Source organism: Myxocyprinus asiaticus, chromosome 5 (genome assembly GCF_019703515.2).
Source record: "Myxocyprinus asiaticus isolate MX2 ecotype Aquarium Trade chromosome 5, UBuf_Myxa_2, whole genome shotgun sequence".
Taxonomy (NCBI): Eukaryota; Metazoa; Chordata; class Actinopteri; order Cypriniformes; family Catostomidae; genus Myxocyprinus; species Myxocyprinus asiaticus.
Genome location: NC_059348.1, coordinates 14584067 through 14601213, shown reverse-complemented (window position 1 = coordinate 14601213; position 17147 = coordinate 14584067). Strand labels below are relative to the sequence as shown.

Genomic DNA, 17147 nt, shown 5'->3' with positions numbered 1-17147 from the left:
AGGGTCTGTGTCGAGGTAGAATCGAGACTTGAAAGTACACGTCCTTCAGGTCTACCGCCGCGAACCAATCTTGATGCCGGTTGCTTGCCAGAATGCGTTTTTGCGTCAGCATCTTGAACGGGAGTCTGTGTAAGGCCCGGTTCAGTACTCGCTGGTCCAAGATTGGCCACAACCCACAGCCTTTTTCGGTACGATGAAGTAGGGGCTGTAAAACCCCTTCTTCATCTCGGCCGGAGGGACAGGTTCTATCGCACCCTTCCGTAGGAGGGTGGCGATCTCTGCGCGCAAGGTAGCAGCATTTTTGTCCTTTACCAAGGTGAAGTGGATACTGCTGAACCTGGGCGGATGCCTGGCGAACTGAATCGCGTAGCCGAGTCGGACAGTCTGGACCAGCCATCACGACGGATTGGAAAGTGCAAGCCACGCATCCAAGTTCCGCGCGTGGGGGACCAAAGGGACAACGTCATCGGACGTACCGGCAGGTGGGGCCTCGCGGCGGGGCGGAGCTCAGGGTGCCACACCCTGTCATGGCCATGCTGAGTCTAGGGACATCTAAGCACTTAACTGGCTCCTTGTGACCACCCCCGGAACAGCCTGGGACTGGGGAGGAAGAGGCCTGTCCTCGCAACCCATGGAGACTGTCACATCAGGGGCGGATGTGTGCCACAGCTGGGCATGCAGGGGTGGGGAGACCGCCGCTGGAGCGCCAATCCAGCAGGAAGGTGGATGGTGGTCGTGATGACAACTGTGCACACCGGGTATGTGATCCAGGGAAGGAGGAAACTGCTCTTTTGCTGAACTGTTGGGTACCACAGCCACTTGGGCATGTGGCAAAATCAAATGAAAAGGCAACAAAAGATTTTCCACCCGGCCCACCACCGGGGGATGGAGTGGTCTTACTACCAGCTCCAGTGCAGTTGGTTCCGTCGACCCTGGGTCGCCCATCTCAGGGGTGTTTTGACGACCTTTGTGGGTTCTTGGTGGCCGGCCGTGAGACGGGTGGCGTCTGCTTCCTGCGGTGGGCTCCACGCCGTGGCTGGGCTGAAGGGGCGGGCTGCGGCGGAGCCGGTGCAGTCACTGCAGGGGGACGCCCTTGGTGACGAGCAGACGGGGTGCGGGATCTTGAGCCGCGTCGGGGCAGGATATGCCGGATAGCCTCCGTCTGCTGCTTCACCGTCAAGAACTGCTGGGCAAAGTCCTCAACGGTGTCGCCGAATAGGCCAGCCTGGGAGATGGGGGCAGCAAGGAACGGTGTCTTGTCGACCTCACCCATCTCGACCAGGTTGAGCCAAAGGTGGCGCTCCTGGACCACTAATGTGTACATCGTCAGCCTGAGAGGCCGCGCCGTAACCTTCGTCGCTCGGAGAGCGAGGTCGGTCGCTGAGCGCAGTTCCTGCATTAGATCTGGGGCGGAACTACCCTCGTGCAGATCTCTTAGCGCCTAAAAGCAGAGGTGAATGAACAGTCAGCTCAGTAGACATCAACCGTTTGGCTCCGAAGAGAAAATCTGAAGGAATGGTGGCATACCAGCTCCTTTTATACCCGTATGTCCGGGGGAGTGGCATGCAAATTTTTATCAAAGACCAGAGGTGTCTCGGGCTCCCAAGTGTGACCCCTAGTGTCACTACATCGACACAACGTCGAGTGAGTGACAGATAGGGAACTAATTCTATCCAATTTTAAATTGTGAGCTGTTGTACTGTAGATGAAACAGTAGTATATTCTGCTTTGTTTTAGTTATGTCACTGCAATATTTGATACCTATTACATCTGGATGATGGGAAACTCTTAAACCAAAATGAATTTCTGCTATGTCTTCAGAATTGTCAGCAGCTCTACATTTAAAAAGACAATACTGAAGACCTGGAAGACATGTCATGGAAGACATGCAACACCTTTATACTTTTGCACCATGCACATTTATGACCCATGCTTCTGGAAGGAAACAGTAGACTGGCAGAGGAAAAAAAAATCTGTGTAAGGATTTTTGGCCTCTGTTTTCTAAAGAATGCACCTACTTGTCTAGATGGTTGTTTTTTGGCATTGGAGAGTGTGCTCAGATGTTCCCTTACGATTCAGTTCAGTCAACATTGTGTCATGCTGACACATAATCCTTTTCCGACCACCTAGTTGAAACTCTTCTACAATAACGGCAATTCTAAGATTGGCTATGGTGTTTAAGCCCCGCCCTTTTAGGCACGAAGCAGTCCGGTATATAAGCGGACGTGCAAACACCATTCCGCAGAATTTTCTACCTTCAAGACTGCAAGCAACTTTCTCATCTAGAAGTCCTCTACAACTTTGCCGTCGACATGCATGAGTCAGCGGGCGGGATCTTCACAGCAATGAGAAGACTCTCTGCTCCCCTGTAGTGTTCCGGCGAACATTTACTCCGCCTCGCCGCTTGACCGCCGCTTCGCTGGTGAACGGCCGCTTCAGCATCCTGTTTCCCCGCAGCGCTTCAGCAGGAGTTTTGTATCCTTATAAGCTTTTGGTTGATATTGTGTGTATTTATATATCACAAAAGGGCTGCTTGAGTGTAAGCGTCTTTTTAAAGACGTCGTTCCGCAAGTGTTCCAAGTGTCAAATCCAGTCGGCAGACGGTCATGAGAGCTGTGTTCGTTGCTTGGGCCGTGGCCATTCCGAAGCAGCTCTTATGGAGACAGATTGCCCTCACTGTGAGTGCATGAGTCTCAAGATGCTTTGCTCTCGGACCAACCTCATTCTGAGGGACAATTCCACCTCACGCTCCCGGGAGATCACACGAGGAGGCATGGCGGGGCCGAGAGGCTGAGCTAGATGAATCAGAGGTGGATCTTGTGTTGGCGCAAGCTCTGCGAGCCCCTCGATCTTCTCTTGAAGCGGCTTTGCCTATATATTATATGCGCGTTGGAGTGCGGGACCTCGTTACGTTTGGTGGTTCTGATGTTGAAGATGATGCCATGTCCCTCACGGCATCAGAGACTGCGAATGGTCCATGGAGGATTTTGTCTCCAGTGATTCCCTCCTAAAATGATGAGTACTGTGCACAACCATTTCCCAGTGGTGAGCGCTGTCTCCTCTCCCTGCTGGCGACATATGTCCCAGGCCATCTGAATTACAGTGGAGACCTGTTGTCATGCAAAGGAGCGATGCCGGGTGAAAGGAGACTTCATCCTCAGACTATCCTGAGGATTTGGGAAAATCGGAGATAGATCTATTTGCCTCCTTGGAGAACGCCCACTGTCCCCTCTGGTACTCCAAGTCCCAAACTCTGCTGGGAGTGGACACAGTGGCCCACAAATGGCCTGAGAAACGCAAATACGTGTTTCCCCCGGTGTGCCTCCGTCACTCTGTCATATGCCAAGTCCAAGAGGACAAGGTAACTATTCTATTTGTTGTGCCGAAGTGGCCCAAACATATATTTTGCCTCAGGTTGGTCTTCTCAAAACACATTTGCAAGGTTTTACAACCTAGACGTAACATCTCTCTCTTTGCAATTCCTCTCTGTCTGGAGTGCTTGCTATTTCGTTGGCCAAACATGAACTTGTGTCCCTTTTTAAGTACGGCTCCCCTGTCTTTTTACACAACCGCCTGCATTCAGACCACTGTATTTCCCATGAAGTCACAAGCACTTTCATTGTAAATAAAACTCCCTTCCCGACTGGGTTTGTGAGGGGGTTAATTCATACTATATGACTATAGTTCATACTTCCATTCTAAGTGCTCTCCTCCTGGCTCACCTTGAGGGTTATTCACTTGCGGCATACTCATGACAGTCGCTGACCCTCAGGACTGCGGCATCATGATCTTTAGAGTATTATGCTTCAGTATCCCTCTCTGGGAGGGTTATGTCGTCTAGTGCGGCGTGATGGAATTCTGTTTCCCATATGCGTCAGCATGATACAATGTCTAGTGAACTGAATAATAAGGGAATGTCTCGGTTACGTATGTAACCTCGGTTCCCTGAGATGAAGGGAACGAGACATGCGTAAGCTGGCCGCACTACAGACTCAAGAGTTTTTTGAGGTGCGAGCGATGCGCTCTTTGTCCCTCAGTCAGAAAATTCTAAGGAATGGTGTTTGCATGCCCGCTTATATACCGGACAGCTTCGCGCCTGAAAGGTCAGAGCTTACACCATAGCCAATCTTAGAACTGGTATTATTGTAGAAGGGTTCCAACTAGGCTGTTGGAAAAGGATTTCCCATATGCGTCAGCATGACGCAATGTCTTGTTCCCTTAATCTCAGGGACCCGAGGCTACATACGTAACTGAGACGTTTTTTCGCTGTCTTAACTTAGCATTTATCCATATTACCAATTTTTACAATATTAGCAATTTAGGTTTTTGTTGTAAGTTTCTCATGTCTGTATTGTGTTTTTAAATAAGCATTGCACTTGTTCTTTAATAGTCCCCTCATGTTTATGCCTTTTTTGCGAGTTGTTCTCCTCAATGACCCTGCTCATATGAGCAGAAGCCTGTCTCCTACTGCTTTGGATGGAGAAGCTGTAAAGTGTTATTGGATGTATCTAAATCACAGCATTGCTTGGAACATATCACCACAACATTGAGAGAACCCATCGTGCTCTGCTGCAGAAGCGGATATATGTTATAACTCACTCACAATGTTGCGGCAGGATGACACATTTGTGATAGAGAGAGAGAGTTTGGATGAGATTCCCTTTCTGAAAAAGTGGGAAAATATTTTAGGCTTAGACTAGACGTCAAATCTCACAGCAAATTAGTGAAGCGAATTAACAAAATGGACCTGAGAACAAGCATGATATACTTAATGCTGACATTCCAAATACTTCAAAGCTTTTAATTAATATACTGTATTTCAGGTAGAGCATGTACAGTGGCCCCAAAAAGTATTTGGACTAGGATTGTCAATCGATTAACATTTTTAATCGAATTAATTACATGATGTGCTGATTAATTAGTTGAATTAATTACAATTAATTGCATATATCAGTATATTCAGAGCAAGGCCCCCAAATAAAAATAAATTAATAAATAAATAATAAATAAACACCATTTAAATGATTTTAAATATAATATAGAATAAATATAATAATTAAAATAATTAAAAAATTATATTTGTGGCAGATGAGTAAAGCATTGATTAGACAATCCAAAAAGTGTCTTTAGAATGGCAATAAATTGTTTATTTCCATATCATTGAACATAAGTCTTTCATTGGCATACAGTCCACAGCAATCCATTTTGCAATTGAATTTACCAATCTGTCCGAGGTAGACTCATTATAAGGGATCTTCTAAGGACACGTCTATGTAGGCTACACATGTTTCAGACAGATGCTTTTGGAGCATCTCACTTTGGTTGCATTGTGCAATAAACAGCATTTCTTTAGTATGCTGTGTCAAATTAAACAGTTTTAAACTTAGAAAAACACATCTCAAGAGGCCTGCATTCAAAGTTGTGCTCCGTCCAGCTGTGTTTGAATGCAAGAGCACATCCTCATCTTGTGCTGTCTGCTGTCAGTAAGTGTGGTTTGTTAAGCCTTGTCTCATGGGTGACCATGGCAAAAATGTTTGCAAATCGAAATTACGTACTTCATTACATATTTGGCTGCAGTTCCCTAATGAAATGTCCAGTGGGGGCACAAAAGCAAGTGAAATGATGTCGTAATCAGACAAGATTTTTAAGGTGAATATTAGATGGAGGTTTTAACGAGTACAATGTACCTCCCTAACCTAAAACATTAACTGAAATGTAAGCAATAGTGTTTTAAAAGCAAATGAGAAGTGAACAAAACCGGCATCCTTAAGGCCCAGGTAAACTTCGTTTATGCGTGTCCGGATCGCTTCGCGTCTGGTCTGCCACGCTGCCTTTGTGAGTATACTTTTCTGACTGCGAAAGAATAGGAACGCATTCAGCGCATGCGCACTACAACTGCTTTGTGACACTCTTTTAGTACAGTCAGTGTCCAGCGCAGACGTCGTGCACAGTCTAGGACCGCGTGCGTGAGTCAAGAAAATCTAGGTGGCGCGCGGTCAAGCCAAACGGCTGTGCTGATGACGCAATTTGCATCACACATACTGTGCACAGAGTGATCCACAGTGCGCACACTCGAAGTGTACTTTGGCCTTTACCCATAACCAATGCCTAAGCCTAACCAATAGTGTCGTAAACGCAAATGATAGGTAAACAAAAAAGATATCCTTATACCCTAAATCAACATCTAAACCTAAATGATAGAGTGGAAAAAGCAAATGTGACTGTAAAAGATGAGGCGAGAAGCAGTTTTCCTTCTTAAGGTGAGGCTTTATTTTTCCCTCTTCGCCACACCACTTTACAGTTTTCCTTTAAGCACTAAGCTAAACACTATCACACACTGCTTTCACAAATAAACTTTCACTACTAAAAATCCTTGCTCTGGCTCAGCTCTGTCGTGTCCAGTCTCTCTCCCCGACTAAGTGCTGTGTCGCTCTATTTATGCCGCTCTCCCCGTACTCACTGAAATTAGAGACAGGTGTTAGACATAATTTAGCTCAGGTGTAAGCGCCCTTACCGTTTTCTCTCTCTCCGGAGAGATGCTTGACCACGCCCCCGCTGCCACAGTGACATAAACAGCAAATTTTCAGAAGCAACTACGTAATTTCGTATCACTTCTATGACACTTTCATCTTACATGTCAGCTTTCCGCTACCTGACGAATCCAAAGTCCAACACTCTATTAGGTGAACTACAGAGGAAGCTACTCACATTGGAATAAGCGTTAAAATGTTTTGTTTTTTAAGTGATATGTTATAGTAAAAGTGTTCCGATATTATAACATAGCAGTGTGTGAATAACAGTGTGAAAAATAATTGTTAAAAAAGTCATATTTAGCCATTGCAATTGTGATTTGTGTGAAAGTGAATAAAACACACAGTTATTGTAGGGCATCTAGTGTTAATTTCACCTGGAAACTGCGGCGAAACATTGAACGTGGCACGTAAAAGTCAGTTTGCTAAAATATAGATATATTAACATTCATTTTATGGGACTAGGTTGGGTGTGTTTTCTGCACAGCTGGGTGTTGCCAGTTCAGTTAGAGTTGCTCTTACTGCCCCCTGCTGACCGAGACTCATCAAAACATGAAAGTGAACATTACTTATTACTGTCCGGGGGCATGATTATGTGCATAATTTTTTTTTTTTTTTTTACATATATTTTTAATATAATTAATCACATTTAATTAACTTGTTAAATTTGGACACTATAAGCCACATTTTTTTATATATATATATATACTGTATATATGAATGTAATTGCATTAGATAAAATAGCAAATTAGGTGACATCTGCAAGCAAATGATGCTAGCCGTTTTCGTAGAACTAAGTTTTTGCAATTACTAATTGGTTTCAAGTTGATTTTGGAATTGTATTGCACTTGGTCAGGGGTCCCCAAACTATGGCCCGTGGGCCGAATATGGCTCTCCGCAGAACCATACCTGACACACGTTTTTACCGGCCCGCTCTAGAAGTGTGAGTCTGCTTTGGTGGTTATTCATGCCTGTAAGACTGACTATAACGTGAGCCAATAGCATTCGAGTGCGGGCTGTTAACCAATATTGCATATCATTGTTTTCATCCGGTAAACAAATACGCCCCTTCACGAACTGAGTGTACTGGTACACTTGTTCACGAACGAAATGCATGAATCAGTCATCATTAACGAGGATCTGCTGAACAACTAAACGAGAGGAGGAGGCAAGTTGTTAAATTCGGCAATCTCGTTCAACAAGAAATTGGGCCGGATGAATTATGAATAAAATGAAGTGATAAATAATTTATTACAATGGCATACCAACTTTTTTTGAAACTCATAATTATTTTTTAGGCTAGATTTGTCTATTTTTGTATAGCTTGATAAAAAGTCGTGCTCAGCAGTTCACATTATAATAGATATGCTTTGTTGACATTTGTGGGAAAACGCTTATGATGTTTAAACACACAGTGCTGAAGTCTCTTAGAATTGTTGAGATTCAAATTTTAATAAATGATAATTAGACTTTTTCCGATCGTGAACAACTCTGCTTTTTCTCTGTTCAAAGCATATAAGATGGTCATTTGGCACCATGTACTGGCAAAAAAGCGTAATTTGCAGAAATGGTCAATGAACGAATAAATGAACTAATCTGAACAAATCTTTTTTGGTGAACAGAGATTAAAAAGACTCGTCATTGAGATTAATCAAAATCATCACCACTACTGGATAGAGTACTTATTACAAGATCTTTGAGCCGATGGATCCACTGATGTAAGATGAAGTAGACTAAAATGTAACATTTCACACAGATTTGAATTTTCTTTCCTGTTAGTTTACAATAGAAAAACATAATGAAATTTATTTTGAAATGACTGAAATTACCCCCCCAATGTCTTGACATGCGCACATCAGTGAACAGAGATAGCATGTATACAATGACAAAGTAGGCCTAACTTAAAGCAAAATAAAGTTACCAATATTAAAATCATGTTCTCTGGATGGATTTTAATTGTAAAATTAATCCATGTAATAAAAGCAGAAGAATAATCTCTGTGACAAAAATACAGTAGGCTCACTCCGGCTCCCAATGTTTGGGGAGCCCTGTTCTTGCTGATTACAAACAGGGACAGTGTTGAAAGTGTTTGTGTGTCTATGTACGTATACAACCCTCTTCGGACCCGTTGGAGAAAGACTCACCATTGGCACAGTAAATGTAAATTTTTGCTTTTACTCGCAAGACTTTTGACATCATGTAAGCGTAATGCAACTGAAAACTAAAAAAAACAACAACAAAAAAAAAAAAAACAGAAGGGGGCAAAGTACCAATTTCTTTCCATAAGAGCAAAATCTGTACAGTATTACTGTACATATATATATATACACTGACCAGCCACAACATTAAAACCACCTGCCTAATATTGTGTAGGTCCCACTCGTGCCGCCAAAACAGCGCCAACCTGCATCTCAGAATAGCATTCAGAGACAATATTCTTCTCACCACAATTGTACAGAACGGTTATCTGAGTTACCGTAGACTTTGTCAGTTCGAACAAGTCTGGCCATTCTCTGTTGACCTCTCTCATCAACAAGGCATTTCCAGCCGCAGAACTGCTGCTCACTGGATGTTTTTTGTTTTTGGCACCATTCTGAGTAAATTCTAGAGACTGTTGTGTGTGAAAATCCCAGGAGATCAGCAGTTACAGAAATACTCAAACCAGCCCGTTTGGCACAAACAATCATGCCATGGTCAAAATCACTGAGATCATATTTTTTCCCCATTCTGATGGTTGATGAGAACATTAAATGAGGCTCCTGACCTGTATCTGCTTGATTTTATGCACTGCACTGCTGCCACATGATTGGCTGATTAGATAATCACATGGATGATTGTTGGTGCCAGATGGGCTGGTTGGAGTATTTCTGTAACTGCTGATCTCCTCATTGTACCGGTGAAGGGGAGGGGGGTGCAGCATGTTTGTGTTGTTTGGAGGCAGGCAAAACAATGGATTATTTACTAAGTCATGTAAAAAGTGGGCTAATTTAGAAGAAAACAACTTGGGTAAACATTGATGCGCATTTACATTTTGTGTATTTATTTAGCAGACACTCTTAAAGGCGCTTTGACTATGCGCGAAAGTGCTGCAAGCGGTTAGCTTAGCTTAGCTTAGCTTAGTTTACTTCAGTCCAAGTCTCTGGTTTAGTTTAGCGACTCATTTCTGTACTACTTTACCTACAACAACTAAACAATATGTTTTTCATGTTTAATCTATGAATTGTTGAAAGTGGTGTGTTTTGAGAACTCTATGCTGCACTGAAACTAACTTTGATGAGAAACACATCAATGAGGAGGAGCAAGAGGATGAAGATGACGATGATGGTGCAGCGTATATAAAAAAAAACTCATCAGGTTTGTTTATATTTATATATTTTTGTTTCTGCCGTCTGTGTCACAGTCATTCTTCTTATTTCATGCTTTTGTATATTGTTTTTAAAATAACCTTAAATTCTCTGACTGAACTCGAGAAAAAAAAAAAGCATTCAGTCAAATCAACAAGTTGGCAAGTTGTAAATGTGTATGTAAATGTAAGTTAAAGGCAGTAAATGTCATCATGTCTTAATCATGTAAATACCATGTTTTATACCATGTTTTTTGTTTCAGGAGGTGTAATATGAAATAACAGCGGGAATCTCAACAGAGGAGGCTGTGTAGCGGATCATGGGGAGGTTTTTGCAGCTCCCTTGGCTAAAGATGAACTGGCCGGAAGGATTTTAAGGCCAATGTGAGGCCAGAGACTATTTAGCAGAAGAGATGAGTCACTTCTATTTAAATGAATGGGAGAAATTGGATGAAGTCAATGGATGTAGAAAGGAAGTCCCGCCTTGCAGGTAAAAGAGCCGATCACCTTTTAGATACAGACATTGCCTGTCAATCAACTCGCTAACGCACATGCGCATTTCATGTTTTAGAGTAATATGAGGTCAACATTCGGTTGAGTGAAACGCGGTTGATTCATGTGTTAAAAATCAGTAAACAAGTTTAGGCAGAGTGATTATAATGCTAGTCTTCCACTGGCCATGGCATGATACACAGGATGAATTACTCGCTCAATTCACTGACTTACGCAGCTGAACTGCTCTGTGTTACAGCTCCCCTTAACTGGGAGAATGGGATGAGAAAATACTCTGGATCAGTCGTTCTGAGCAATGTTCTACATCGATTATGTACGTAGAGAAAATGTCTTAGTTTCTAAATATATTCTAAATTTTTGTTTTGCAATAAACAAGTAGTTTGATTCATGAAACAAATCGTTTTTATGACATTTTGGTAGCATTAAAAACGATTCCATTCAAGTTGTATCAACATGCGCCTTTGATGTTGTGGCGTCTGTACGCACCGTGGATCAACTCAAAACAAGCGTGCACTGAGATGACTTGAGTGAAAAATAAGTGACTTATTCCTTGACCATGTTTGGCTGGCATTCCCCACTGAATTTTATCCTGACTTCTTAAGTTGACTCTGACATTGTCGATGGGCACAGCACATGATGACATATATGATGCAGGTTCAAGTGTTGGACTTTGCTGCTTTAAGGAAGACAGTGGTTATTCTTCATTATTCATATTGGCTGCTATATTGATGGAAAAACAAATCATGCATATTCATGTTATTGATTCTTTATTATAAATATGATGTAAAGACCTACTTTCTAAATATCTGTTTGTTTACTATGTTGTTTTGACATGAATGTTGTACAGTAGCTTGCATAACCTGTAATGTCTCTTGTATGCAATGTATGGCTTATTTGTATGGAATGCATTGCATAGCAGAAGAGAAAGTGGCTGTGAGAAAAAAGTAGCGCAAAAGTAACACAAAAGTAAAGTAATGCTTTACTTTCCATAAAAAAAGTTTTAATTAAGTTACTTTTTTAAGGAGTAATGCAATATTCTAACGAGTTACTTTAAAAGTAACATTACCCAACACTGTTGGCAACACATGAAAAATGAGCCTACCTTTAAATATATTTGATTGAATTAAGTCTGCATTCAGTTAGACCATGTTGCTTTTATTAAATTTCTTGTACTTTATTATTTACTACTAACAGGTACAGTAATTAAAAACTCCCAAACCAAGAATTCATGGGATGAAGATGTGGAAAGACTTGTTGCACAATGATCATGAATAGCTCCCGATAGAGGTGGTGGAAGGAGAAAATGAGCAAAGGCCAATGCACGGTAATTTACTTAAAAAAGTATTCATGATCAGTTTAATTCAAACAAATGGTTTAAATTATTTAAATATGTTAAGTTTTCTCAGTATTAAATGAATTTAATAAATGCAAAAGACAATAACTGCTTTGCCTTTTACCAAACTGTATTGTTTGAAACATTAATTTTGTTTAGACATGCTACATTTAAGTACATACACCTCATTTAAGTTTAAATATTTCACATATATTCTGAAGTCATAATATGTACTTTATAAGATTACTCAAGTCAGTTAATTGATTTAGTTATTACTCAATTTAGAGATTACTTAATTCAAACAATGTGAGTTGAAAAATTGTCTTTCATGCACATGTACAGTATATGGGCCTAATTGCTGTTTGTAAAAGTTTTTTATTTTTTCATGCACATGTAAAAACACATATGTTTGTAAAATGTTGTCAATAAATGTTCTTCATACATTCAAGTGAATTATTGTACATTTATTATAATGAGATGGTTATATAGATTTGTAAAAAAATATTATTTATGTATTATAAACTAATGTATTATAAATAATTAAAATGCAAGACAACTTTTAGGCTGAATATCAATTTTAAAAGGTAACAGTTATTAACCATACATACAGTTGTTACATAACTCTGGCCAGTTCTGGCATGCTGTCATTTATAGCTTCGGTCCGATTCCGTCTTAATTCCGGCAGCGTTGGCTCGTCGCCGGCTGCCACTTCTGGGCCGATTGATTTGGGACGGAAACGGCGAGTGAGTAAACAGGCATCTGGCCCATTTACAGGAGACAGAAGCGGGCTAAAGGGATAGGCTCCGGCAGGTGAGATTCTAAACGGAACTGGTCAGAGCTTATTTTGCTACCTGGGATGCTCTACGAGCGAATGTTTAGTATATAATGAGCACAGCACACATTAACGAGAGAGAAGTTGCACAGTGGTTTTCCATCATCCGTGTAATGAATGATTAATTTTATATTATTCAGTTTTTAGCTTTTATATTTTCTTCTAGTGCTTTATACAAAGCTTTACAAAGTGAAACATAATGAGATCTCCTTTCATTATTGCTACAATTGTCAGCTGATGAAGAGCTCAAATTGATTTTGACAGTTCGGTCCATTTTAACAGCATTACAAAAGGGAGACCCTAATGGAATCAGTACTTTCAGTGAAATCTTTTAACAGCGGCAGTCTGAATGGACGATAACATACTTTCTTCAATCAAATTTTAAAGTGTCATTTCTGCTCGTCTCTCCTTTTTGCTCAGTGGACTCTATTAACCGGGCTGTGCAGGATTCTGTTATTTTTGTGCCATCTGTCTCCCTGAGCATATGCGGCTCATTTATGATGTCAGCATTCATCCAGTGCCTGTCACTGCACACAGCAATTTACACTAGAAGGAAAAGTTAGCTGCCATCATTTACTTTTAGTCACCAATACTCAAGATACTCTTTGATATTTTTATTTCTCTGTTCTGTTGCAAATGCGTAGCCCTCTGCACTATTTCTGGTAAAGAATGTTGTTTCTCTATGAGTTTATGTGCTACTTTTACAAAGTTTTTGTACCTTTTTGATGTTTGCATCAAACATGTAAATATAATAAGAACAAATACCCATTTGTTAGTGCTGTATTTGTGCTGATGTGTGCAACAAATACAAATGTTTGTGTTAGTTCCTAAGATATATTTATGAGATTTTACACATATACAGAGTTCCCCGTTGTCATTGAAAACCTGCAAATATCAGGGAATTTTAATGTTGTGATTTACAGGTCTGGAGAAGTCATTGAATTACATTTTCATTTATTAATTTGGCAGACGCTTTTATCCAAAGCAACTTTAAAAAAGAGGAAGAATATAACATAAGCTATGTGGTCTGTGCTATTCACAGATGTGGTCTGTGAAATGGAGTTGGTTGTCAATGGTAACCCATAGATTTCTGACCCTTTTGGAAGGTGTTATTTGTAAGGAAAAATATAAAATATAACAAAAAGCACAATATGCTCACAATTTAAGAGGAATTTCCCCGAATTATAGGCCATCTTGATGTTATTCTGTCTTTATTCTTCTGTTCAGCTTCTCAGGTCCCACATATTGTAGATGAAGATCTAGCTGAAAGGTAATATTGTGCTCCAAAGCAGTGTTGGCTGGAAAGACGAGGAGCTCGGTCTTCGCTAGGCTGAGTTGCAGGATATGTTCCTTCATCCAGGCCGAGATGTCTGCCAAACAGGCAGAGATTCGAGCAGTTACTGTGGAGTCATCGGGCTGTAAAGACAAGTAGAGCTGTGTGTCATCGGTGTAGCAGTGGTAAGAGAACCCATGTGCTTGAATGATGGGTCCCAGTGATGTTGTGTATATTGAGAAGTGGGCCAAGCACTGAGCCCTGAGGCACCCCAGTAAATAGGACACCTCACCTCTCCAGGCTACCTTAAAAGACCTATCTGAGAGATAGGACTTAAACCAGCCTAGCACAGTTCCTGTGATGCCCAGAGTAGAGAGGGTGGACAGGAGAATCTGATGGTTGACTGTGTTGAAGGCTACAGATAGGTCCAGCAAAATAAGAACAAATGATATGGATCCAGCTCTCGCCTGTCTCAGCAATTCAGTGACAGACAGCAGGGCAATCTTTGGTGGAATGTCCACTTTTGATGCCTGACTGATTGTCGTCTAGCAGCTTGATCTGATTGAAAACTACCCTTTCCAATGTTTTCACCATGAATGGGAGGAGAGAGATCGGTCTGTAATTTTCAACTTGTGTGGTAAGCGCAGGTTTTCCATCAACATCATACAGATCGGATAGTCATGAAGTTGGAAAAGGCTGTTCTATTTTCACTTGGTAAAAGTTTTAAGAATTAATTTGAGTAGGCACTATTTTGATGATGAAATTAAATGAAACTTTAATACATGGAATTCTGGAAAAATAATAATAATAAAAATAAATAAATAAAAGGAATGAAGGATTTGGGGGAAAAAAAATTAAACATATTTCAGTAGAGCCCTATTAAAAACACTTAAGCAAAGCATAATTGAGAAACATTTGAATGAAACATGCATTTGTTTTAATTTGTTATTTACATTGAAATGTAACTTTAAATGTGCTGAAGGAGTGTGTTCAATAGCACATTACCTTATTAGCATATTTTTGCTGTTGTTTCGAAATTGGTATAAAGAAATTTGAAATTTTACTGGTATCGGTACCGATCTCTGAAATTTTGGTATCGTGACAACACTAGCTGGAAGTAATGATTTGCCATATTCTGTTCATGTTTACGTGAAAACTCAGCAATGTTGTAAACATAGTAAACATAAACAGAATATGAGGAAAGGCATATCATTACTTACAGCAGATGATCCCAATTAAAATGAGCCCCAAAACAATGCAACACAGTCAGGGCCGGACATAGGAGGGTGGGGGCCCACTTGCCACCCCAACTCTACTAACATTATAAGCAGGGACTAAAAACGGTTCAAGGAGTGAAAACATTTTTTTTTTTTTTTTTTTTTTTGCAAAACGGGAACAAAGTGATTTTCAATTGTTCCGGAGTGAAAACTTAATTTTTAAATGCTGGTAACGGTTATAAAAAGTTAATTTCATTCCGATAGATTTATCATGAAACCAAAGGCCAAAGGGTTAATCACAGTAAATCACAGTCATTTTAATTAATTAATTAATTTAATTACATTTAAAATTAAATTAAAATTATACTTAACTGTATGCTTCCTATGATTTCTATGCTGATAATTCCACAACACAGGAAACAAATTTATTGCCTTTTTTGCGCTTATTTTGGTGAAGCAAGTCGCTTATTTTGGGCTTGTTTTTGCGAGAACTGGCAACATTACAATTGGTATTTCACCTACCCCTTAGCACAGAGTACTGTCATTTTAAAAAGAACGTTATTAACCATTCTTTTATTTTGTTCTAACCGGTAACCTTTTGGAAAGGAGACTGTGGAACTTCTGAACTGGAATGAAAAAATACAGTTTTTGCTCAGAACGAATTGAAATGAAAAACATTTTTTTTTTTTTTTTTTGTCCCTAATTATAAGTAAACCTCAATGAACTTATTAAAATAATAAAAGGACATGTCATGACCCTTTCAATAGTTCTTCATTGAACCATACACGCTGATTAAAAACAACAACAACAAAAAAACTTTATTTTTAAGAGTGAGCACTGTAACTATTTCCTTGGATATAACAACTTATTTTTCAGTGATGTCACTCTTCACATGATATTATCAGGTTGAACTATTATTTTTTTCTCCTTTACAATCATAGTTAAATGATTCTGTGTTTTACATTATTAAAAGCATAGGTATTTAGAGCAGGTAAAGTTCCATGTTTTTTCTTTGATGAGCTGATAATGAGGTGTTTCACAGTTTGGTATACCTAGTGTTCTTTAACATTACAGTGATTTTAACACTTGACACTTGATATTATTAAGACAAACACAATGGCATAAGCCCCATTTTAATACTGCACAAACATTTATGCCACAAAACAGTCCTAATCCAAATAATAAGTTGATGCCCCCCAAAGTTAAGGATTTACCTCTGAGCTTACAGAAAAACTGAAGTTCTATTTTCTGCTTTGCTGCATTTGTTAAAAGGATGACTTAGTTGTGCTTGTGGTTTGATTGTGCTTGTGGCAAAGTCTCAAATATGACAGTCGATATAAATAAGCTCCTTATTGGCCTTACACTTGCGGAATTTTAACACTACTATTTGTATTGTTCCCTTTGGGAAGGCAAGGACTCCTCAGTCATTAGAAAGAAAGTATAAAAGAGTTATTTATTCATTCAAAATCAAGGCCAGATTTCTAGATGGTACAGCTTTCTATAAAATCAAAGTTCCACTCTAAACCAAAAGCAACCACATCTGCACATCTTCATCTAAACAAATTAACACCATAATTACAGTATGAATGTATCAATCCGAGTCAAGTAATATTCCCTCTAAGCTGTGGAGTGTGAAATCTTGACCCAACAAGATACTTTATGTCGAGTTTTTCTTGAGTGATCTTGAGAAAACAAGACAGAAAAATAACAGTGATCCATTGCCTCTTGAGCTATAACAAAAATATAGCTATGTTATAACCATGGTTGGGGAGTAACAGAATACATGTAATGGGATTACGAATTTAAAATACAAAATATAAGTAACTGTATTCCACTACAGTTACAATTTAAGTCATTGGTAATTAGAATACAGTTACATTCAAAAAGTATTTTGATTACTGAAGAGATTACTTTGCATTTTATTGTCATTTGTTTCATTTAATATTTAGTCCTTTCAGATAGAAAACATTTATACATATAAATGATGCGATCCAAAGTGCATTTGAACAGCGGTGAAACACTTTCTTATGATGTGTTACATTCATACGTGCAGACAGAGAAGTAAGTTTGAAGTAAGTCTGGAGCAGAAGAAATAGAAATAAACCT

General features: G+C 39.8%; 1 protein-coding gene and 1 long non-coding RNA gene across 2 annotated transcripts in view; both read left to right on the top strand.

The window, feature by feature from the left end:
* The window catches only part of LOC127441627 (dipeptidyl aminopeptidase-like protein 6), a 220770-nt gene that overhangs the window by 8245 nt on the left and 195378 nt on the right, over positions 1–17147 (top strand). The window lies entirely within an intron of this gene.
* On the top strand, positions 9393–12066 carry LOC127441633 (uncharacterized). The gene is made up of 3 exons (XR_007897344.1): positions 9393–9884; positions 10137–10363; positions 11581–12066. It is a non-coding gene; the product is annotated as an uncharacterized LOC127441633 (long non-coding RNA).